The sequence below is a fragment of the Triticum dicoccoides genome, chromosome 4A, assembly GCF_002162155.2.
Source record: "Triticum dicoccoides isolate Atlit2015 ecotype Zavitan chromosome 4A, WEW_v2.0, whole genome shotgun sequence".
NCBI lineage: Eukaryota > Viridiplantae > Streptophyta > Magnoliopsida > Poales > Poaceae > Triticum > Triticum dicoccoides.
This window is the reverse complement of record NC_041386.1, coordinates 676,134,480-676,160,453: the sequence shown is the minus strand read 5'-3', so window position 1 is coordinate 676,160,453 and position 25,974 is coordinate 676,134,480. Positions and strand designations below refer to the sequence as shown.

General features: G+C 38.8%; 1 pseudogene; it reads right to left on the bottom strand.

Annotated features, from left to right (window-relative positions):
* Positions 1 to 25,974, bottom strand: part of LOC119284055 — a 136,001-nt pseudogene that overhangs the window by 44,469 nt on the left and 65,558 nt on the right.

Genomic DNA, 25,974 nt, shown 5'->3' with positions numbered 1-25,974 from the left:
TGCTTGAGTTTATCCTTCTACATCACGTCATCTTGCTTAATGTGTTACTCTGTTCTTATGAACTTAATAATCTATATGCATGCTGGATAGCGGTTGATGTGTGGAGTAATAGTAGTAGATGCAGGTAGGAGTTGGTCTACTTGTTGCAGACATGATGCCTATATACATGATCATGCCTAGATAATCTCATAATTATTCGCTTTTCTATCAATTGCTCGACAGTAATTTGTTCACCCACCGTAATACTTATGCTATCTTGTGAGAAGCGACTAGTGAAACCTATGGCCCCCGGGTCTATCTTTTATCATATAAGCTTTCAATCTACTTTTATTTGCATCTTTAGTTTTTGCATCTATATTATAAAATACCAAAAATATATTTATCTTATCATACTATCTCTATCAGATCTCACTTCTGCAAGTGGCCGTGAAGGGATTGACAACACCATTATTGCGTTGGTTGCGAGTTCTTTGTTTGTTTGTGTAGGTGCGTGGGACTTGTGAGGAGCCTCCTAATGGACTGATACCTTGGTTCTCAAAAACTGAGGGAAATACTTACGCTACTATTGCTGCATCACCCTTTCCTCTTCTTGAAAACCAACGCAAGCTAAAGACGTAGCACGAACGCGAATCATATGAGCGTGATGAAACTAGCTTGACGATAATTCCCATGTGTCCTCGGGAGCTCTTTTCTCAGGCTTATCCTTTGCTACAAAAAGGATTGGGCCACCTTGCTGCACCTATTTAATTTTATTGCTTGTTACTTGTTACGAATTATCTTATCACAAAACTATCTATTGCCTACAATTTCAGTGCTTGCAAAGAATACCTTACTGAAAACCGCTTGTCATTTCCTTCTACTCTTTGTTGGGTTCAACACTCTTACTTATCGAAAGGACTAGATAGATCCCCTATACTTGTGGGTCATCAAGACTCTTTTCCGGCGCCGTTGCTGGGGAGTGAAGCGCCTTTGGTGAGTGGAACTTGGTAAGGAAACATTTATATAGTGTGCTGAAATTTTCTGTCACTTGTCACTATGGAAACTAATCCTTTGAGGGGCTTGTTCGGGGCATCTTCGCCCCGACCAGTAAAGAGAAGAGTTGCTCCTCAACCAACTTAACCTACTGAAATGTTCACTTTGAAATTCCTTCAGGTATGATAGAGAAACTGCTAGCTAATCCTGTTGCAGGAGATGGAACATTGCATCCCAGTTTACACCTTATCTTTGTGGATGAAGTTTGTGGATTATTTAAGATTGCAGGTATTCTCAAAGATGTTGTCAAAAGGAAGGTCCTCCCTTTATCTTTGAGTGGAGACGCACTGACATGGGATTTTGGAATTATAAACGATTGAAGTTGGAATTTTGGAATTATAAACGATTGAAGTTGGAATTTCACCAGAAGTTCTATCATATGCATCCTGTTCATCGTGATCATAATTACATATATAATTTGTGGCCTCGCGAAGGAGAAAGCATCGCTCAAGCTTGGGGAAGGGTTAAGTCAATGTTATATTCATGCCCCAATTATGAGCTCTCAAGAGAAATGATTATTCAAAAATTTTATGCTCGACATTCTCTCAATGATCGCACCATGCTTGATACTTCCTGTGTTGGTTCTTATATGTTGAATACTACTGAATTCAAGTGGGATTTATTGTAAATAATTAAAAGCAACTCTGAAGATTGGGGTTCCGACGATGGTAAGGAGTTAGGTATGACACCTAAGTTTGATTGTGTTAAATGTTTTATGGATACCGATGCTTTTCGTGGATTTAGCGCTAAATATGGACTTGACTCTGAGATAGTAGCTTCTTTCTGTGAATCTTTTGCTACTCACGTTGATCTCCCTAAGGAGAAGTGGTTTAAATATAATTCTCCCACTGAAGTAAAAGTAGTTGCACCTGTTATAGTTGAAGAAAAGAATATCACTTACAATGATCCTATTGTTCCTACTACTTATGTTGAGAAACCACCTTTTCCTGTTAGAATAAAGGATCATGCTAAAGCTTCAACTATCATTCGTAAGAGTAAAACTAGAACTTATACACCTCCTGAGGAAATTAAAGTTGAACCTACTATTGTTATGGTTAAAGATCTCTTGGATGATAATATAGATGGGCATGTTATTTACTTCTATGGTGAAACTACTAATATTGCTAAACGAGATGCTAAGATACATAGACCTTTCGTAGGCATGCCTGTTATTTCTGTTAAAATAGGAGATCATTGTTATCATAGCTTACCTGATATGGGTGCTAGTGCTAGTGCAATACCTATTTCCTTATACCAAGAAATTATGCATGATATTGCACCCGCTGAGTTAGAAGGTATTGATGTTACAATTAAGCTTGCCAATAGAGATACTATTTCACCAGTTGGGATTGTTAGAGATCTTGAAGTCTTGTGTGGGAAAGTTAAATACCCTGCTGATTTTCTTGTTCTTGGTTCCCCACAAGATAGCTTTTGTCCCATTATATTTGGTAGACCCTTCTTGAATACTGTTAATGCTAGGATCGATTGCGAAAAGGATGTTGTCATGATTGGCTTGGATGATATGACTCATCTATACCTATACTAATTTGTGACTCCCTAGAAATTACCACGTTAATCAGATTTTACGAACCGTTAATTTGGTGGGACCAAATTTTTTACGGTGTAGATCCAATTGTAACATCCACGGCCAGAAAAAGACTCCATGTGTTCTACTCCTGGCCAGAAAAAGCCTCCATGCGTTCTACTCCTAAAAAAGGAGTCCATGCGTTCTATTCCACCCCGTGAATTCTCCTCCCCCAGACGCATCTCCTTTCTCCTGTATTTCTTTTCAACGGCGGCGTGTTTGATCCAGCAGCAAACGTAATTGCACAAGCTCATGGCAGATAGGGCTTGGCCTCTTTCTGCCGGTTCCATCTCTCTCTCTTTCTCCTCTCTCTCTCCCTCTCCCGCTCTCTCTCTCCCTCCGTCTCTCTCTCTCTCTCCCTCTCCTGCTCTCTCTCTCTCTCTTCGTCTCTCTCTCTCTCTCTCTCTCTCTCTCTCTCTCTCTCTCTCTCTGAATAGAAGAAGCAGTAGACATGGCTGAAGGATCACGAATATCATGCTATCTCATGCGTCCAAAAGTAAGATTTTTAGGTGAATTTTATTATGGCTACATCTTCCTCTCGGTGCCCTAGCTCCTATGATATGATCCGGGTGGCAAAACCTGAAGTTTGCAGCAAGTTCAGAGTAATGTTAGGTTTCTTGCTTTATCACGGATCTCTTTTGTGTTGTCTCTAATGTTATAGTTTGATTAGATAGACGCATGGAGATGTATAAATTATTAAAGATGATGTGATTGATTACTTGAAAACATGCTACCACAAGTGCATATTGTAGATCACTGTATGTAGAAATTTTGAATCATGATCTGTTTTGATGCTTTAAAGTAGTTCTCCTCTAACTTGCTGCTGTTATTCAATGTAGTACTCTACAAAAATATCCATGGAACTGAAAATTTCAGTCTTTAAGTGAAATAAAGTTTGACGCAGGTGTTCAGCCTTGCATTGGTTGCTTTCATGTCGACTCGAGTGTGAAGAATGAAGAACTGAACAAGCATGATAGAGGATGTTTGATAGGTATATTCTTTAAGTTGTCCGATGTTGTTTATTTCCCACCCTTAATTTGCTTGGCCTGATTTTCTTTTTCATATGCAACTCCATGGTTGATGTTAGGATAATCTTTGATTAGTTGTTAGCTTGGTTTAGATTTCTACTTTTATTCTATTAGTCCGGCATAATAGTACATATAGGATTAGTACTTTCCTATGTATATATTTTGCTAAGTTGTGTCATAATTGGGCTAGGTGGTGTCCGGCAATGCACTTTGGCCCTGTAGTTGTGTTAGTAGCACAAGTTGTGTCATGGTTGGATATAGTTCTCTATGAGCAGCTTTAGGTTGTGTTGGGTAGGATATTTACTGGTTCGTGTCACTGCATGTATATGTGCAGCAGGTCCTAAGTATTGTAATGCTATGATTTCAGAAGAAATAAAGAAAAAAAGAGGGGAGCAAGACACATGGCTTTGCAAAAGTTTCTTGTGAGCCTGTTCATTGGATTTGATGTGATCTCCCCGTAGGAAATTCCAATAATTGAGTTCCATATAGTTGGTTTGAACAAGTTGCCTAATACTGTTTCTCATAGGTAAACACAGGTGAGAGAAGTGACTGAGATTTCACATGACATTCTAAATGATATAAAACATAAGGGCCAGCTGATATATATGCATCTTCTATATGGTGTCATTGTGCCTTTTGAAGATATAAAATTCTACTAAAGCTAATTTTATTTGTGATTTAGTTGGACCAATGTTTGGTGGTATACAGTGGCATAGTTTTTCCTGACTGTGCATGCCTTTTGCTGCAACTTTGCAATGCACGAAACCAACAAAATGTTGGCACAGTCTTCAGATGTTGTATAGCTTAATCTGTTAAGAAACATGTGCGGTGTTAATTACAATTAGTTTCTCCTCGATAAAACAATCAAACCCATAGTTTAATCTTTCATGTGTTCTCTTTTTTCAGCCTCGGTACTATGAATAATGGTGGTCTGTTAAACGATACGTTTGTCATTCTCAAAAATTTCAGTGCCACTTGCAACAGGTAACAAAGGTTTCTGTAGCATTGTGAGCTCTTGGTATTGATGAAAGCAAATGTATACCATGATGCTTCAATTTCTCAAGCCTATCGTAATATGTTGAACTCATTTTTTAATGGTGTGACCCACATTATACCCTCTCAAACAGACAAATTATGTGATTATTATTGTTTGGAGCATGGTCATTCGCTCAAGGAAACAAGTTTCAAAATATTTTTAGCACATATTTCAGATCTCTTTTCTTTGTCTCAGTTTTTCATATTTTATACCTTATCGTGAAACTTTTTCTTCTACCACCAATCTCCATTAATACTCTCTCATCTTCGTGATATCTGACATGTAGCATAAAATAATCCAATTCTATTGATAATATCAGCATCTCCCTTGATCTTACAGACCTCTTAATCCACAATTTTTGAATCCAGCAAATGACATTGTCCATTGAGGAACCACTGATACCCTTAGTACGAGTAAACAAAAAAGTAATCTTTCAATCCAGTTTGCTTTAGGATGTCTTATACTTGGACTATGCTTCTGACGTCTATCTTATATGTGCATTTTATTGCTCATGCTCTATGTTTGGCCTAATTTGATGGGTTTTATAAGAATTACAATGGATTGATCTTCTTTTTTCAGGTTCAAAGCATAATACACAATTGATTTTATTGTATCCAAAGGTTCTAATTTCAATCAGGTATGTTCTCTTTGTTTTGTGTAATTTCTGTGAAGGATGACCAGTCAATTTTATTCCAGGCTAGCTTCATTGTTGGGCACGGGTTATTATCTGCAAGACAGAAAATGCTCATGTTCCATGCAATAGACCTTGCAGGCACACATACAATTTTGACCTTATGCACAAAAGCCACTAGATCATGAAATTGATGAGATTCTAATTTACCTTTTTCTGAATGCCTGAGACTGAATTAGAATAGAACTATGGCAACCCCTCCATGCAAAATAGGAGGTTAGAGTTGTCTATCTTCTCTCGAGTTGCTTTTCAAATTATTAGGGTGCTGAATTTTGCATTGTTAATAAGTAACAATCGGACATGACATCAGTCCATGCACTATAACTTTGGTATGTTAATCTACGTTCAAAATATGATGATTGTATGCTTGGTTTCGAGAGTAGATGGATATGTTAAGCATGTTTTGTACTAGATTTTGCAGCATAATCAGATTATTTGCCCAATAATGAAATATGAAAGGAACCCCATGGTAGTCAAACCCCAATACACCTTGGGTACCACAAGTAGATGCAACCGACTTCCAAGATATCAAGTTATAAATGTCAATCTTACATACAAGCAACAATACTAAACATGTACGTAAGAGTAATGTACATTCAAGAAAGATATTTACTTATTTTTACACTATTTTTTTTCGAAAGTGAACACGATATTTTTTTTTTGTTAATGCCATGTATATACTGGAATCACCGAATTTGCGGAGTTTCCAGCATACTCGGAAAAGCCTAGAAACAACTCAGCATTGTGTTTCTCACTTTCTGTTCTCAATCGGCAAACAACACTCGGCTGGACGGACATGAACAATCATTAACTTTACGGAGTTCTCATTATCAGTTACTCGACAAACATTTAAATAGCCATTTTCCGAGTTTCAAATAAATGAGAACTCGCCAAACTACCACGTTGGGAAACATATATAGGGTGGCAGATAATGGACATGACAGATGTCCGCCGGTTTGCTTGGTTTGATAAATATGATTGTAGGTAAATATTGTATCTGTATTTTCTTAAATACAGTATGCATTAAGAATTTGTTTTGGTTTCATTATATACAAAATTATGTCAGGAAGGTTTTTGTATATACCAAGTTCACGTGAATTCAAAATAGAGACGAAACAGTTTACTTCTGTCTATTGTTAATGTATGAGTATTTAACTTTGAGGGAACCACTAATATAATGAAAGGTAACATGTTTACATCAATACAATATGGTATGATGGAAGGAAAGGAGATGCATAAAAGTGCATTCCTCGAAACATGTATAGAAGGTCAACCACATGACTATTTTCTTTATGCATCACTTTATTATATAAGTTGGTGACCAGGCTTTTGTCTTTTTATGAGAATTTTTTGGAGGAATAGAAAAAGTATTAAAAAATGGTTCCTGATGCATGCATCTATTCCTGTTTTTTTTGTTGATTTTGTGCTCTGAGTAGATGTCAAGTGAATGAACAAGTAGAAAATTTTATTTTCAATGTGTTGAACTCTGCTATATTTTGTACTATACCAAAGTTGGAGGTGGAGGACATGGATTCGTAATGATACCAATCTCGTTGAACAAATATCCTGAGAGAGAATAAAACATTCAATCAATAGTAACAAGGTGTGATAGGGTATACGTGCTATATATGTACATCTCTGCTTGCAGCAATAGAATTTATTTACTATTCATGCTTCTTCGGTTCATTATGGGAACAAAAAAAATACTTGGGAAGGCACTAATTTTTTAAATGTTTTGATTTCAGAAGTGTATATTCACATTGACATTGAAACAGAAGTTATGCTACAACAAATCATACCCAATCTACATAAGATACACATTTAGTACCATTAGGACCTCTGACATATGTGTTAGATCCATTAAATTTTGCTGTTACTAATTTTGGGTGACTACTAATCATCTTCACTATACCCACACTGATATGCCTACATTGCGCAGTAGAGTGGTCGATTTTGTTGGGTTGGTAATTCTGCTTAGAACAAATAGGTTGATAGATTAGCAATATTTAGGCAATAACGTGGCCGCTATAGGATATTGCAAATTTTTGGATTGTGACAACTAGGTAAAATAGCAGCTACCTCAATAGCGAGATACTTCATTCGATTTTTTCTTTTCATAATGATATGTCAAAAATATTGAGAAAAAATGCATTATTATTTTCATCGGCTGTGTTTATTGACAAGCGTTTCTGCGTATGTTGTTCCTCGACATAGAACATCATGGCATTTGCAACTTTCAGCCTTTCCAGAAGTATATGTATGCCTTTTTTCGAAAACATTTTTTCACAAATGAAAAATAAAAGATTCTTAATTCCAAGGCAATTTTATTTTGCACTTTGTTTCACAGGGCCATTAGCAGTGCGTATTTTTTAGTGCGTCTTTGGAAGAATAAGGAAGTGTACAACAACACTATTAGTGGTTTCCATCCCGAGTAGTGAGAACATTTATGTTTCCCTACAATTGTTATACATAGTTGTGCGCCATATGTTCTATCAAACTCTAAAATCTCTTTTGCTGAAAAATATGAGGAGAAACATCTTGAATCTTATGGATTATTATGGTTACATGCTGAGCTGAGATATCATATGGTCTCAATGATGGTGTATTAGTAACCTGAGTATTTTCTACTTAGTCCATTGTTGTGGTATATTATGTGCTTAGAATGATAGCTAGCCCGTGCAAGTGCACGGGTTGGATACTAGTGAGTTTAATTTTGCTAAATTTCATGGAAAACCACATGATAAAGAACCATGTAGTAAGGGTGAAATAATTGGTCTTGCTTCTATTGTCGTGCCTCCTACTGATCCGTTAGTACAATATTTGCTACACCATGAAAATGATATGTTTATGAATGAAAGAAGAGAAATAGATAAAGTATTCCTTCAACAGGGTCCTATTCTGAAACACAACTTACCTATTGAAACCCTAGGGGATCCCCCTCCACCCAAGGGTGATCCCGTGTTTGAGCTCAAACCTTTACCTAGTAATCTTAAATATTCTTATCTTGATGAATATAGGATATATCCTATTAGTATTAGTGCTAACCTTTTAGAGCAAGAAGAGGAAAGATTATTGAAAACTCTGAAGAAGCACCGTGCTGCTATTGGATATACTCTGGATGATCTTAAGGGCATTAGTCGCACTCTATGCCAACACAAAATTAAATTGGATGAAGGTTCCAAACCAGTTAGAGATCATCAACGACGGTTAAATCCTAAGATGAAAGAAGTGGTAAGGAAGGAGATACTAAAGCTCCTTGAGGCAGGTATAATTTATCCCGTTGCTGATAGTGATTGGGTAAGTTATGTCCATTGCATTCCTAAGAAGGGAGGTATTACTGTTGTTCCTAATGATAAAGATGAATTGATTCGGCAAAGAATTATTATAGGTTATAGGATGGTAACTGATTTCCGTAAATTAAATAAAGCTACTAAGAAGGATCATTAACCATTACCTTTTATTGATCAAATGCTAGAAAGACTATCCAAACATACACATTTCTGCTTTCTATATGGTTATTCTTGTTTCTCTCAAATACATGTGTCTGCGAATGATCAATCAAAAACTACTTTTACTTGCCCTTTCGGTACATTTTCTTATAGACGTATGCCTTTTGGTTTATGTAATGCACCTGCTACCTTTCAAAGATGTATGATGGCTATATTCTCTCACTTTTGTGAAAAGATTTGTGAGGTATTCATGGATGACTTCTCCGTTTATGGATACACTTTTGATGATTGCTTGAGCAACCTTGATCGAGTTTTGCAGAGATGTGAAGACACTAGTCTCGTCTTGAATTGGGAAAAGTGCCACTTTATGGTTAATGAAGGCATTGTATTGGGGCACAAAATTTCTGAGGAAGGTATTGAAGTTGATAAAGCTAAAGTTGATGCTATTGAAAAGATGCCATGTCCCAAGGACATTAAAGGTATAAGAAGTTTCCCTGGTCACGCCGGTTTTTATAGGAGGTTCATTAAGGACTTCTCCAAAATCTCTAGGCCTCTGACTAATTTATTGCAAAAAGATATTCCTTTCGTCTTTGATGATGATTGTGTAGAAGCATTTGAAATAATTAAGAAAGCTTTGATCACTACACCTATCGTTCAGCCACCTGAATGGAATTTACCCTTTGAAATTATGTGTGATCCCAGCGATTATGTTGTAGGTGCTGTTCTAGGGAAAAGAGTTGATAAGAAATTAAATGTTATGCAGTATGCTAGTAAAACTCTTGATACTGCCCAGAGAAATTATGCTACTACTGAAAAAGCATTCTTAGCAGTTGTATTTGCATGTGATAAGTTCAGACCTTATATTGTTGATTCTAAAGTAACTATTCACACTAATCATGCTGCTATTAAATATCTTACAGAGAAGAAAGATGCTAAACCTAGACTTATTAGATGGGTCCTCTTGCTCCAAGAATTTGATTTACATATTATTGATAGAAAGGGAGCTGAGAACCCCGCTGCAGACAACTTATCTAGGTTAGAGAATGTTCTTGTTGACCCACTACCTATTGATGATAGCTTTCGTGATGAGCAATTAGCGGTCATTAATGCTTCTCATACTGCTCCAAGGTATGCTGATTATGCTAATTACATTATTGCTAAATTTATACCACATACCAGCTAAAGAAAAAGTTCTTTTATGATTTAAGACATTACTTCTGTGATGACCCACACCTTTATATAGAAGGAGTAGATGGTGTTATTAGATGTTGTGTACCTGAGCATGAACAGGAAAAGATCCTACGCAAGTGTCACTCCGAACCATATGGAGGACACCACGCGGGAGATAGAACTGCACATAAGGTATTGCAATCCGGTTTTATTGGCCTACTCTTTTCAAAGATGCCCGTAAGTTTGTCTTGTCTTGTGATGAATGTCAAAGAATTGGTAATATTAGTAGATGTCAACAAATGCCTATGAATTATTCTCTTTTTATTGAACCATTTGATGTTTGGGGCTTTGATTATATGGGATCTTTTCCTGCCTCTAATGGATATACACATATTTTAGTTGATGTTGATTACGTTACTAAGTGGGTAGAAGCTATTCCAACTAGTAGTGTCGATCATAACACCTTTATTAAGATGGTTAAAGAAGTTATTTTTCCGAGGTTTGGTGTCCCTAGATATCTCATGACTGATGGTGGTTCACATTTTATTCATGGTGCTTTCTGTAAAATGCTTGCTAAATATGATGTTAATCATAGAATTGCATCTCCTTACCACCCACAGTCTAGTGGTCAAGTAGAATTGAGTAATAGAGAGCTAAAATTAATTTTGCATAAGACTGTTAATAGATCTAGAAAGAATTGGTCCAAGAAACTTGATGATGCATTATGGGCCTATAGAACTGCATATAAAAATCCTATGGCTATGTCTCCGTATAAGACGGTTTATGGAAAAGCGTGTCACTTACCTCTTGAACTTGAACATAAGGCATATTGGGCCATTAAACAGCTCAACTATGATTTCAAACTTGCCGGTGAGAAGATGTTATTTGACATTAGCTCACTTGATGAATGGAGAACCCAAGCCTATGAGAATGCAAAGCTGTTTAAAGAAAAAGTTAAAAGATGGCATGACAAAAGGATACAAAAGCATGAGTTTAACGTAGGTGATTATGTGTTGCTATTCAACTCTCGTCTAAGATTTTTTGCAGGAAAACTTCTCTCTAAATGGGAAGGTCCTTACATTATCGAAGAGGTCTATCGTTTCGGTGCCATAAGAATCAACAACTTCGAAGGCACAAATCCGAGTGTGGTGAACGGTCAAAGAATCAAACATTATATCTCATGTAATCCTATAAATGTTGAAACTAATATTATTGAAACCATAACCCCGGAGGAATACATAAGGGACACTTTCCAGAATATTTCAGACTCTGAAAAGGAATAGGTATATGGTACGGTAAATAAATCGACTCCAAAACAATTCTAATGGAAATTATCCTCTGTTTTGGAATATTTAAAAAAAGTTGGAAGCAAGAAGTAATCCGGGAAGGACAAGAGCCCTCCACGAGGATGGAGGGTGCGCCCACACTTATTGGGCGTGCCCCCCTGCCTCGTGGGCACCTCGTGTGCCTCCCGGACTCCATTTTCTTGCACGTTACTTCTTTTGGTCGGTAAAAATTCATTACATAATCTCCTAAAGGTTTTGACCACCGTATCATGCGAAAATCTTCTATCTTTGTTTCGAGCTGTTTTTCTAACAGATCCATAGCATCATGACGTCAACCTCCTCCAACATTGAAGACAAGGATGCTTAGCTATTGAAGATAGAGCTGAAAAGAGAAGAACCGGAGATGATCAACAAGGATGAAGGGATCAAGAAGTACATGGAGGATCAAGCCTCGGCGGCGAAAGAAGAAAACATCCCTCAACCTTCACCAAACCTCTTTACCCCAACTGAGATTGAAGCTTTCAAGATGATTGAGTTTGCTCATATACAAAACAAGTATCTCACACAGGAGAATATTTTATTGAAGGATCATATCGTCGCACTCAAGGGCATTATCCGCAAGTTGGAGGAGCTTTTACGCTCGATGTGCGATTATCCACCATCATCATCACTGCCTTCATCACCTTCGAGGACATAATCACATGGGTATGGGCACTCCCCTTGGCAACTGCCAAGCTTGGGGGAGGTGCCCCGGTATCGTATCACCACACTCTCCTATCTTTTCTGTTTTATTTAGTTCGATCCTTTTCGTAATATCTAGATCCAGTAGAATAAAGTTTTGGTTTTAGTTTTGAGTTTTGCTTTGTGATCCTTCTATGTAATCGAGTCCATGAGCTATCTATAATAAAGATTAGTGTCGAGTCAAGGGCTTTGCTATCTTGTTATGATCTTGAGAAAAATAGAAAGAATAAAAAGAATAAAAGAGTTCATATTGATGTTATGGATACTAATGACTTCACATATAAAGAGTATGAGGCATAAAAGTTGTTGAGAGTTTAAAAACATAGTTTTGGTCATATTTGCAATTAATAGGAAGTAATAAAGAAAGAGAGGTTTTCACATATAAATATACTATCTTGGACATCTCTTATAATATTGAGCACTCATTAAAGTATGACATGCTAAAGAGTTGATGTTGGACAAGGAAGATAACGTAATGGTTTATGTTTTCTCACATGCCAGTTAAAGTATATTGTCATGGATCATTCAACATGTTCAGCTTGCCTTTCCCCCTGATGCTAGCCAAAATTTCCTAGGACCAAGTAGAGATACTACTTGTGCTTCCAATTATCCTTAAATCCAGTTTTGCCATGAGAGTCCACCATATCTACCTATGGATTGAGTAAGATCCTTCAAGTAAGTTGTCATCGGTGCATGCAATAAAAATTGCTCTCTAAATATGTATGACTTATTAGTGTGAAGAAAATAAGCTTTATACAATCTTGTTATGGAAGCAATAAAAGCGACGGACTGCATAATAAAGGTCCATATACAAGTGGCAATATAAAGTGACGTTCTTTTGCATTAAGACTTTGTGCATCCAACCATAAAAGCGCATGACAACCTCTGCTTCCCTTTGTGAAGGGCCTATCTTTTACTTTATGTCTTTTACTTTATGCAAGAGTCAAGGTGATCTCCACCTTTCCCTTTTCATTTTATCTTTTGGCAAGCACCTCGTGTTGGAAAGATCCTGATACATATATCCAATTGGATGTTCGTTAGCATGAACTATTATTGTTGACATCACCCAAAGGTGAATACGTTGGGAGGCAACACTATAAGCCCCTATCTTTCTCAGTGTCCCATTAAAACTCCATAACCATAAGTATTGCTTGAGTGTTAGCAATTGTAGAGGACTATACGATAGTAGAGTATGTGGATTTGCTGAAAAGCTCTACTCTTGACTCTTTCTGATGTTATGATAAATTGCAATTGCTTCAATGACTGAGATTATAGCTTGTTACACTACTAGGAAAACGGCTATATATAATATGGACATTAATGGCGCACCACATATATGGTGCGCCACTGCTACATAGGACTGGCGCACCATATATAGGTACGCCATTAAACTCCAAATACTAATGGCGCACCACATCCACGGTGCGCCACTACTAATTTTTTTTTCAAAACTAGTAGTGGCGCAACAGGGGATAGTGCGCCATTACTAGTTTAACTAGTAATGGCGCACCACACACTTAGTGCGCCACTACTAACAAATTTTTTTCATTTTTTTTAAAACTGGTAATGGCGCACCAGCGGATAATGCGCCGTTACTAGCTTTAACTAGTAAAGTCGCATCACACCCTCCGTGTGCCACTACTAAAAAAAGTAATTTTTCTGAAAGTTAGTACTGGCGCACCGTGGGTGTGGTGCGCCATTACTAACTTTGACCAAAAATTCCACCGAATGCACCCCCCTTGGACCGCCTTTTCAGTTTTAAAAAAATAAAAGAAAACGATGGAAATGTCAAAAAAATAAAAGAACATAAGTTTCCCATGTGATATGTGGTCTAGTTGTTGGAAAAATTTACAAATATGAATTTCAACTTTATTTGCAAAATCTCTTTGGGATTTGTAAAATGGGCATAACTTTTGCATAAGAACTCCGATCAAAAAGTTTTTTATATGAAAAATCATCTACTCGAAAAGTTACATCCGAATTCAAACGGGGGAACCCCCGTTGAAGATATTTAGAATCCCCAAAAACCTAACAGAACAAAAGATACGGGGCTTTTAAGATCTAGAGGGGGAAAATGGAAAAAAATTCGAACTTAGTAGTGGCGCACCGTTTGCTAGGTGCGCCACTAGTAACAGAAAAAAAATAGTTTCATTTTTTTTTCAATATATGATACGTAATATGAACGGAAGTTTGAAATACTTTTTCAAAATTTCATCACACTGATGAACACGAACAAACTCCTAAACATCAACAAGGTTTAATAGGATTAATATGCTAGATATATCAACAAGTGCATGTTAAGTGAGCTGGTGCTGGGGTTGGATAGAACTCTGAATTTAAGCGTGCTTGTGCTGGAGTAGTGTGAGGATGGCTGACCTTTCGGGAAGTTTGACCACGAAATGCGATTTGACTTGAGATTAAGCATATTGACCCGAGATTAAGCCATATTGACCCGAGATTAAGAAAAAAACAAAAAAAATCTAAATTTTTTTGAAAACAAAATTTGAAAAAAATGTTAGTAATGGCGCACTTCTATGTGGTGGCGCACCTCTAGGCATAGTAATGGCGCATATGTGATAGTAATGTGTGCCATTAGTATTTCTTACTAGTGGCATGGTAATAGTGGCGCACCTATAGTGCGCCATTAATGGCAAAAATATGTGCGCCACTAATAGGCCTTTTTCTAGTAGTGTTAGTTTTCAATGAACTTTCTGAACCATACTTGACATTATGAATAGATTGTTACTTGAGAAAAATAAACCATATGACAAAAATATATATATGTTGTTGTTATAAGAATGATCATCATGCCCTCATGTCTGTATTTTATTTTTATCGACACCTCTATCTCTAAACATGTGGACATATTTTTCGATAGCTTCCGCTTGAGGACAAGCAAGGTCTAAGCTTGGGGAGCTGATACGTCTATTTTGCATCATGCTTTTTGTCGGGGGTTGGGTGCGAGATATGTCAAAGGATTACTTATCATGGTGGGAGCGAGTAGAACGTCGCCGGTTCCTGGAAGCGGGATGAGGCGTAGACACGAACACCGGCGCACTTTACCCAGGTTTAGGGCTTTCCTAGGAGATAACACCCCTAGTCCTGCTCTGCGAGGTCTCCGCATGGTCACTAAGGCACTAGTGAGTACAATGTGCTCCTTGAGCTGTGTGCTAGAGGTTGAAGGAGGCAGGGCTAGCTCTCTTCTTCCTCTAGGTACGAGTCTAGTTCTAACAGGTTGGGAACCCTTTGCATGGGTGCCCCGGGGGGTTTATATAGGCCTACCCCCCCAGGGGTACAATGGTAACTTGGCCAGGTGTATGACCCTGTTGTCAGCGTCTCTGGTCGCCGGCTTCTCCGCCGGTAGCTGGGGCCCGCCGCCTAGTGGGCCCCTACGACTGGTCTGGTACGGAGCCGACAAGCCGCTTCTGCCGGTGGCGGGTCTGGTTGGTGGCTGATCATTGTAGCCGTGATGCTAATGACGCAGGCTTGGTTGGGCAGGGCATGGCTACAGTCCCGCCGCTTGGCAGGAGATCACTGTAGCCTCGCCGTGCATTATCGGGTTAATGGCGCTCATGGCTTGAGGAAGGATCCGGCTGCCGGCCAGGAGCCGGATCCCCTTGGATCTGACTGGCCGGGCTAGGCCACCCTCCGGGCCCTCGCTGCCTGGTAGGGCCTGCTACGTCTTGAGCTTGCGTTGGTTTTCCTTGAAGAGGAAAGGGTGATGCAGCACAATAGCGTAAGTATTTCCCTCAGTTTTTGAGAACCAAGGTATCAATCTAGTAGGAGGCTCCTCACAAGTCCCACGAACCTACACAAACAAACAAAGAACTCGCAACCAACGCGATAAAGGGGTTGTCAATCCCTTCACGGCCACTTGCAAAAGTGAGATCTGATATAGATAATATGTTAAGATAAATATATTTTTGGTATTTTATAATATAGATGCAAAAAGTAAAGATGCAAATAAAAGTAGATTGAAAGCTTATATGATAAAAGATAGACCCAGGGGCCATAGGTTTCACTAGAGGATTCTCTCAAGATAGCATAAGTATTACAGTGGGTGAACAAATTACTATCGAGCAAATTGATAGAAAAGCGAATAATTATGAGATTATCTAGGCATGATCATGTATATAGGCATCACTTCCGCAACAAGTAGACTAACTCCTGCCTGCATCTACTACTATTACTCCACACATCGACCGCTATCCAACATGCATCTAGAGTATTAAGTTCATAAGAATAGAGTAACGCATTAAGTTCACAAGAACAGAGTAACTCAAGCAATATGATATAAACCCCATCTTTTTATCCTCGATGGCAACAATACAATACGTGCCTTGCAACCCTTTCTGTCACTGGGTAAGGACACTGGAAGATTGAACCCAAAGCTAAGCACTTCTCCCATGGCAAGCAAGATTAATCTAGTAGGCCAAACCAAACTGATAATTCTAAGAGACTTGCAAAGATAACTCAATCATACATAAAAGAATTTAGAGAAGATTCAGATATTTCTCATAGATAAACTTAATCATAAACCCACAATTCATCGGATCTCGACAAACACACCACAAAAAGAGTTTACATCGAATAGATCTCCACAAGAGAGGGGGAGAACATTGTATTGAGATCCAAAAAGAGAGAAGAAGCCAACTAGCAAATAACTATGGACCCAAAGGTCTATGGTAAACTTCTCACAACTCATCTGAAGGGCTATGGTGTTGATGTAGAAGCCCTCCGTGGTCGATTCCCCCTCCGGTGGAGCGCCAGCGAAGGCTCCAAGATGGGATCTCGCGGATACAGAAGGTTACAGTGGCAGAAATATTTCTTTGGTGGCTCCCTGGATGTTTTCGGGGTACGTAGGTATATATAGGAGGAAGAAGTACATCGGTGGCTGCTCGAGGGGCCCAGGAGACAGGGGGCGCGCCCAGTAGGGGTGGGCATGCCCTAGTATCTCCTAGCCGCCTCGATTGCTTCTTGACTTGCACTCCAAGTTCTCTGGATCACGTCTGTTCCAAAAATCACGCTCCCGAAGGTTTCATTCCGTTTGGACTCCGTTTGATATTCCTTTTCTTTGAAATACTGAAATAGGCAAAAAAACAGCAATACGGGTTGGGCCTCTGGTTAGTAGGTTAGTCCCAAAAATGATATAAATGTGTAAAATAAGGACCATAAACATCCAAAACAGGTAATATAATAGCATGTAACAATCAAAAATTATAGATACGTTGGAGACGTATTAGGGCCCGCCGCCTGCGAGCCGTACCGACAGGCCGTCGTGGGAGCAGGCCCTGCCTGACAGGGATGACGTCGAGGGTGGGATGGCAACAGTGTCGCATCATGCAGAGATCTTCGCCTGTACGGGGCATTGTGGCCACGCCAAACCCGGGATTCGGGGGCGAGGGACTACACTATAGCTTCAACCTCTCTTGTCCTCTTGATGAGGGGCGTAGACTATGAGGGCGCCGGGTGGCCGCCTGCTAGAAGCCGGCCTCTACGGAGGCCGTCTGCTAGGAGTCAGCTTGTCTTGGTGCCGTCTGTTGGTGCTCGGCCGTCTTCGGGCAGCCGGCCGTCTGGCCAGCCGGCCACCAGAAGGCGGCGCTTCTTTCTGGGGTCTCTTGTGGCGAAGCCGACCCAAAGTCTTGAATGGCTCAAGGTCTCGGGTTAGGCTACCGGTGGCCCATTACTCCGACACTTTTATATTGATATTTATTGCATTATGGGCTGTTCTTACACGTTATGTCACAACAAATATGGCTATTCTCTCCTATTGTACAAGGTTTATCATGAAGAGGGAGAATGCCGGCAGCTGGGATTCTGGCTGGAAACGGAGCAAATATTGGAAACCTATTCTGCACAGCTCCAAAAGACCTGCAACTCCATGAAATTCATATTTGGATTTAATAAAAATATTGAGCAAAAAAGTACCAGAGGGGCCCACACCCTGGCCACGAGGGTGGGGGCGCCCCCACCCCTACTAGGCGCGTCCCCTGTCTCGTGGGCCCCCTGGTAGCCCTCCTGTGCCCATCTTCTGCTATATGAGGTCTTTTACCCTGGAAAAAATCATAAGCAAGCTCACGAGACGAAACTCCGCCGCCACGAGGCGGAACCTTGGTGGAACCAATCTAGGGCTCCGGTGGAGCTGTTCTGTCAGGGAAACTTCCCTCCCGGAGGGGGAAATCATCATCATCGTCATCACAAACGATCCTCTCATCGGGGGGGGGGTCAATCTCCATCAACATCTTCACCAGCACCATCTCCTCTCAAACCCTAGTTCATCTCTTGTATCCAATCTTGTATCCAAAACAACAAATTGGTACCTGTGGGTTGCTAGTAGTGTTGAATACTCCTTGTAGTTGATGCTAATTGGTTTACTTGGTGGAAGATCATATGTTCAGATCCTTTATGCATATTAATACTCCTTTTATTTGAACATGAATATGCTTTGTGAGTAGTTACGTATGTTCCTGAGGACATGGGTGAAGTCTTGCTATTAGTAGTCATGTGAATTTGGTACTCTTTCGATATTTTGATGAGATGTATGTTGTCTCTCCTCTAGTAGTGTTATGTGAACGTCGACTACATGACACTTCACCATTATTTGGGCCTAGAGGAAGGCATTGGGAAGGTATAAGTAGATGATGGGTTGCTAGGGTGACAGAATCTTAAACCCTAGTTTATGTGTTGCTTCGTAAGGGGCTGATTTGGATCCACTAGTTTCATGCTATGGTTAGGTTTACCTTAATACTTCTTTTGTAGTTGCGGATGCTTGCAATAGGGGTTAATCATAAGTGGGATGCTTGTCCAAGAAAGGGCAGTACCCAAGCACCGGTCCACCCACATATCAAATTATCAAAGTAACGAACGCGAATCATATGAGCGTGATGAAACTAGCTTGACGGTAATTCCCAGGTGTACTCGAGAGCGCTTTTCTCATTATCAGAAATTGTCCAGGCTTGTCCTTTGTTACAAAAAGGATTGGGCCATGATAGTTCTCCAACATATCTATAATTTTTGATTGTTCCATGCTATTATATTACTTGTTTCGGATGTTTATGGGCTTTATTTTATACATTATAATCATTTTTGGGACTAACCTACTAACCGGAGGCCCAGCCCGTATTGCTGTTTTTTGTCTATTTCAGTATTTCGAAGGAAAAGAATATAAAACGGAGTCCAAACGGAATGAAACCTTCGAAAGCGTGATTTTTGGAACGAATGTGATCCAGAGGACTTCGAGTGCAAGTCAAGAAGCAGTCGAGGCGGCCACAAGAGGGTAGGGCACCCCCCCTATAAGGCGCGCCCCCTGTCTCATGGGCCCCTCGGGCGGCCACCGACGTACTTCTTCCTCCTATATAAGCCTACATACCCCAAAAACATCCAGGGAGCAATCGAAACACAATTTCCACCACCGTAACCTTCTGTATCCGCGAGAACCCATCTTGGAGCCATCGTCAGCGTTCTGCCGGAGGGGGATTCCACCACAGAGGGCTTGTACATCAACACCATAGCCCTTCCGATGAGTAGTGAGTAGTTTAACACAGACCTTCGGGTCCATAGTTATTATCTAGATGGCTTCATCTCTCTTTTTGGATCTCAATACAATGTTCTCCCCCTCTCTTTTGGAGATCTATTCGATGTAATCTCTTTTTGCAGTGTGTTTGTCGAGATCCGATGAATTGTGGGTTTATGATCAAGTTTATCTTTGGATAATAATTGAATCTTCTCTGAATTCTTTTATATGATTGAGTTACCTTTGGAAGTCTCTTCGAATTATCGGTTTGGTTTGGCCTACTAGATTGATCTTTCTTTCTATGGTAGAAGTGCTTAGCTTTGGGTTCAATCTTGGGGTGTTCTTACCTAGTGACAGAAAGGGTTGCAAGACACGTATTGTATTGTTGCCATCAAGGATAAAAAGATTCGGTTTATATCATATTGCTTGAGTTTATCCTTCTACATCACGTCATCTTGCTTAATGTGTTACTCTGTTCTTACGAACTTAATACTCTAGATGCATGCTGGATAGCGGTCGATGTGTGGAGTAATAGTAGTAGACGCAGGCAGGGGTTGGTCTACTTGTTGCGGACATGATTCCTATATACATGATCATGCCTAGATAATCTCATAATTATTCGCTTTTCTATCAATTGCTCGACAGTAATTTGTTCACCCACCGTAATACTTATGCTCTCGAGAGAAGCCTCTAGTGAAACCTATGGCCCCCGGGTCTATCTCTTATCTTATTTGCTTCCAATCTACTTTTATTTGCATCTTTATTTTCTCCATCTATATTATGAAATACTAAAAATATATTTATCTTATCACATTATCTCTATCAGATCTCACTTTCACAAGTGGATGTGAAGGGACTGACAACCCCTTTATTGCATTGGTTGCGCGTTGTTTGTTTGTTTGTGTAGGTTTGTGGGACCTGTTGAGGAGCCTCCTACTGGATTGATACATTGGTTCTCAAAAACTGAGGGAAATACTTACGCTACTATTGCTGCATCACCCTTTCCTCTGCAAGGAAAACCAACACAATCTCAAGACGTAGCAAGAAGAATTTCTGGCGCCGTTGCCGGGGAGGTCTTCGCTCAAGTCAAGACATACCAAGTACCCATTTGCCTCTCGTTTTCCTCTCCCGCACTTCACCCTTGCCGTTTTATTCACCCTCTCTTTCCCAATCTCCTCTCTTTTCCGCTTGCCGTTTTCTTCCCCTCTCTTTCACTTGCCGTTTTCTGTTTGCTTGTGTGTTGGATTACTTGTTGCCATGGCGCAAGATAATAGCAAATTGTGTGATTTCTCCAATACCAATAATAATCATTTCGTTAGTACACCGATTGCTCCTCTTCATGATGTTATGAAATCAATACCACTTTGCTGAATGTTGTTATGAAAGATCAATTCACCGCCCTTCCTAGTGAAGATGCCGCTACTCATCGAAACAACTTTGTTGATTTGTGTGATATGCAAAAGAAGAAAGATATGGATAATGATATTGTTAAACTGAAGCTATTTCCGTTTTTGCTTAGAGATCATGCTAAAGTTTGGTTTTCGCCTTTGCCTAAAAATATTATTGATTCTTGGAACAAGTGCAAAGTTGCTTTTATCTCTAAGTATTTTCCTCCCGCTAAGATCATCACTCTTAGGAATGATATTATGAATTTTAAACAACTTGATCATGAGCATGTTGCCCAATCTTAGGAAAGAATGAAATTGATGATTCGCAATTGCCCTAGTCATGGTTTGAATTTATGGATGATCATACAAAAAAATTATGCTGGTTTGAACTTTGCTTCTAGAAATCTCTTAGATTCGGCCACCGGAGGCACGTTTATGGAAATCACTTTAGGAGATGCTACAAAACTTCTTGATAATATTATGGCTAATTATTCTCAATGGCACACCGAATGATCTACTAGTAAAAAAGTGCATGCTATAGAAGAAATTAATGTTTTGAGTGGAAAGATGGATGAGCTTATGAGATTGTTTGCTACTAAAAGTTCTTCTATTGATCCCAATGATATGCCTTTATCTACCTTGATTGATAATAATAATGAATCTATGGATGTGAATTTTGTTGGTAGGAATAGTTTTGGAAACAATGCTTATAGTGGAAACTTTAATTCTAGACCGTTCCCTAGTAATTCCTCTAATAATTATGGAAATTCCTACAATAATTCTTATGGTAATTTTAATAAGATGCCATATAATTTTGAGAATAGTGTGAAAGAATTTATGATTTCTCAAAAGAATTTTAATGCTTTGCTTGAAGAAAAATTGCTCAAAGTTGATGATTTGGCTAGGAACGGTGATAGACTTTCGCTTGATGTTGATTCTCTTAAACTTAGATCTTCTCCTCCTAAGCATGATATCAATGAGTCTCTCAAAGTAATGAGAATTTCCATTGACGAGTGCAAGGAAAGAACCGCTAGATTGCGTGCTAAGAAAGATAGCTTTATAAAAGTGTGTTCTTCTAGTTTCCCTGAAAATAATGATGAAGATGTTAAAGTTATTGATGTGTCCCCTATTAGATCTTTGTTTTGCAATATGAATCTTGAAAATAATGGGACTGGAGATTATTCAACTTATAGAAGGCGTCCCAAGAATTCGGAGTTTTTAGATCTTGATGCTAAATTTGGTAAAAGTGGGATTGGAGAGGTCATGACTTTAAATAGCACTGGACCCACTATCTCGGATTTCAAGGAATTTGATTATGATAATTGTTCTTTATAAAGTTTTATTTCCTTGTTGTAATCCGTTCTTAATTCTCCACATGCTTATAGTCAAAATAAAGCTTTTACCAAACATATCGTTGATGCCTTGATGCAATCTTTTGATGAAAAACTTAATTTGGAAGTTTCTATACCTAGAAAACTTAAAGATGAGTGGGAACCTACTATAAAGATTAAAATTAAAGATTATGAGTGTTTTGCTTTGTGTGATTTGGGTGCTAGTGTTTCCACGATTCCGAAAACTTTATGTGATATTCTAGGTTTCCATGATCTTGATGATTGCTCTTTAAATTTGCACCTTGCGGATTCCACCATTAAAAAGCCAATAGGAAGGATCAATGATGTCCTTATTGTTGCAAATAGAAATTTTGTGCCCGTTGATTTTATCGTTCTTGATATAGATTGCAACCTTTCTTTCCCTATTATTCTTGGTAGACCTTTCCTTGGAACGATTGGTGTGATTATTGATATGAAGGAAGGGAATATTAGATTCCAATTTCCATTAAAGAAAGGCATGGAGCACTTTCATAGGAAGAAAGTCAAATTACCTTATGAATCTATCATGCGAGCTACCTATGAACCAAGTGCCAAAGATGGCACTATTTTGATCTATCTTCGCTTTTATGCCTAGCTAGGGGCGTTAAACGATAGCGCTAGTTGGGAGGCAACCCAATTTTCTTTGTGTTCTTTGCTTTTGTTCCTGTTTAGTAATAAATTTTGTTTATACTTTCTGTTTAGATGTGTTTTCTTCTTTTAATTAGTGTTTGTGCCAAGTAGAACCTATAGGATAACCTATGATATGAGTTGATTTGATTCTGCTGAAAAACAGAAACTTTGCGCTCATGACAAAAAATTAAATAAATCACAGGAACGAGATTTTGCATTGATTCTTTTTGCTGCTGATCAATAAACAAATGTTTTAGGACGTCAAATTTTGGTAGGATTTGTGAGATTCTAGAAGTTTGCGTTAGTTACAGATTGCTACAGACTGTTCTGTTTTTGACAGATTATGCCTTTCGTGTGTTGTTTGCTTATTTTGATGCATTTATGGCTAGTATGTAAGGGTATGAACCATAGAGAACTTGGAATACAGTAGGTTTAACACCAAAATAAATAAATAATGAGTTCATTACAGTACCTTATGTGGTGGTTTTGTTTTCTTTCACTAACGGAGCTTATAAGATTTCTTATTGAGTTTTGTGTTGTGAAGTTTTCAAGTTTTGGGTAAAACTTTTATGGACTATGGAATAAAGGGTGGCAAAGAGCCTAAGCTTGGGGATCCCCATGGCACCCCAAGATTTTCAAGAATAGCCAAAAGCCTAAGCTCGGGGATGCCCCGGGAAGGCATCCCCTCTTTCGTCTTCGTTCATTGGTAACTTTACTTGGAGCTATATTTTTATTCACCACATGATATGTGTTTTGCTTGGAGCGTCGTGTATTATATTAGTCTGCTTTTTAGTTTACAACAATCATCCTTGCTGTAACACACCTTTTGGGAGAAGCCTATTTTATTAGGATTTGATAGAATACTCTATGTGCTTCACTTATATCTTTTGAGCTTGATACTTTTTGCTATAGTGCTTCACTTATATCTTTTAGAGCATGGCGGTGGATTAATTTTAAAGAAATTGCTAGTATCTCATGCTTCACTTATATTATTTTGAGAGTCTCTTAGAACAGCATGGTATTTGCTTTGGTTATGAATTTGGTCCTAGAATGATGCTAGGATCAATTTGATGCTAGATAATTGTTTTGAGATATAAAGGTAGTAATGTTAGGGTCATGCTAGTGTATAATTATGAAATTGAGAAATACTTCTGTTGAAGTTGGAAAGTCCCGTAGCATGCACGTATGGTAAAAGTTGTGTGACAAATTTGTTGCATGAGGTGCTCTTTTGAGTGTCTTCCTTATGAGTGGCAGTCGGGGACAAGCGATGGATTTTTCCTACCAATCTATCCCTCTTGGGGCATGCGTAGTAGTACTTTGCTTCGAGGGTGAAGTAGACTTTCGCAATAAGTATATGAGTTCTTTATGACTAATGTGAGTCCATGGATATACGCACACTCATCCTTCCATTTTGCTAGCTTCTATTATACCTCGCAATTTTCGCCAGTATCATGAACCCATTATTTACCTTCCTCAAAACAACCACCATACCTACCTATTATGGCATTTCCATAGCCATTCGGAGATATATTGCCATGCAACTTTCCACCGTCCCGTTTATTATGACACATTTCATCATTGTCATATTGCTCTTTGCATGATCCTGTAGTGACATCGTATTTGTGGCAAAGCCACCTTCATAATTTTCATACATGTCACTCTTGGTTCATTGCATATCCCGGTACACCGCCGGAGGCATTCATATAGAGTCATATTTTGTTCTAGCTTTGAGTTGTAATTCTAGAGTTGTAAATCCATAAAAAGTGTGATGATCTTCATTATTAGAGCATTGTCCCAGTGAGGAAAGGATGATGAAGACTATCCCCCACAAGTCGGGATGGAACTTCGGACTTTATGAAAATAAAAGAGGCCAAAGAAGCCCACCAAAAAGAAAAATAAAAGAAAGAAAAAAAGAGAGAAAAAAGAGATAAAGAAAAAGAAAAAAGAAAAAAAATAATGAGAGAAAAAGAGAGAAGGGACAATTGCTACTATCTCTTTTTCCACACTTGGGCTTCAAAAATAGCACCATGATCTTCATGATAGAGAGTCTCATATGTTTTCACTTTCATATACTAGTGGGAATTTTTCATTATAGAACTTGGTTTGTATATTCCAATGATGGGCTTCCTCAAAATGTCCTAGGTCTTCGTGAGCAAGCAAGTTGGATGGACACCCACTTAGTTTCTTTTGTCGACCTTTCATATATTTATAGCTCTAGTGCATCCGTTGCATGGCAATCCCTACTCACTCACATTGATATCTATTGATGGGCATCTCCATAGCCCGTTGATACGCCTAGTTGATGTGAGACTATATTCTCCCACTTTTTGTCCTCACAACCACAACAATAGACCACCATAGTGCTATGTCCATGGCTTGCGCTCATGTATTGCGTAAGAGTTGAAAAGCTGAAGAGCGTTAAAAAGTACGAACCAATTGCTCGGCTCGTCATCGGGGTTGTGCATGATGGGAGTATTTTGTGTAATGAAAATGAAGCATGGCCTAACTATATGATTTTGTAGGGATAAGCTTTCTTTGGCTATGTTATTTTGATAGGACATGATTATTTGTTAGTATGCTTTGAAGCATTATTATTTTTATGTTTTATAAGCTTTTATCTTGAGTCATTTGGATCTGAAACATTCATGCTACAATAAAGAAAAATACATTGAGAATTATGCTAGGTAGCATTCCACATCAAAAATTCTGTTTCAGTCATTTACCTACTCGAGGACGAGCAGGAATTAAGCTTGGGGATGCTTGATACGTCTCCAACGTATCTATAATTTTTATTGTTCCATGCTATTATATTACCTGTTTTGGATGTTTATGGGCTTTATTTTATACATTATTATCATTTTTGGGACTAACCTACTTACCGGAGGCCCAGCCCGTATTGCTGTTTTTTTTTCCATTTCAGTATACCGAAGGAAAGGAATATCAAACTGAGTCCAAACGGAATGAAACCTTCGGAAGCGTGATTTTTGGAACGAACGTGATCCAGAGGACTTGGAGTGCAAGTCAAGAAGCAGCTGAGGCAGCGATGAGAGGGTAA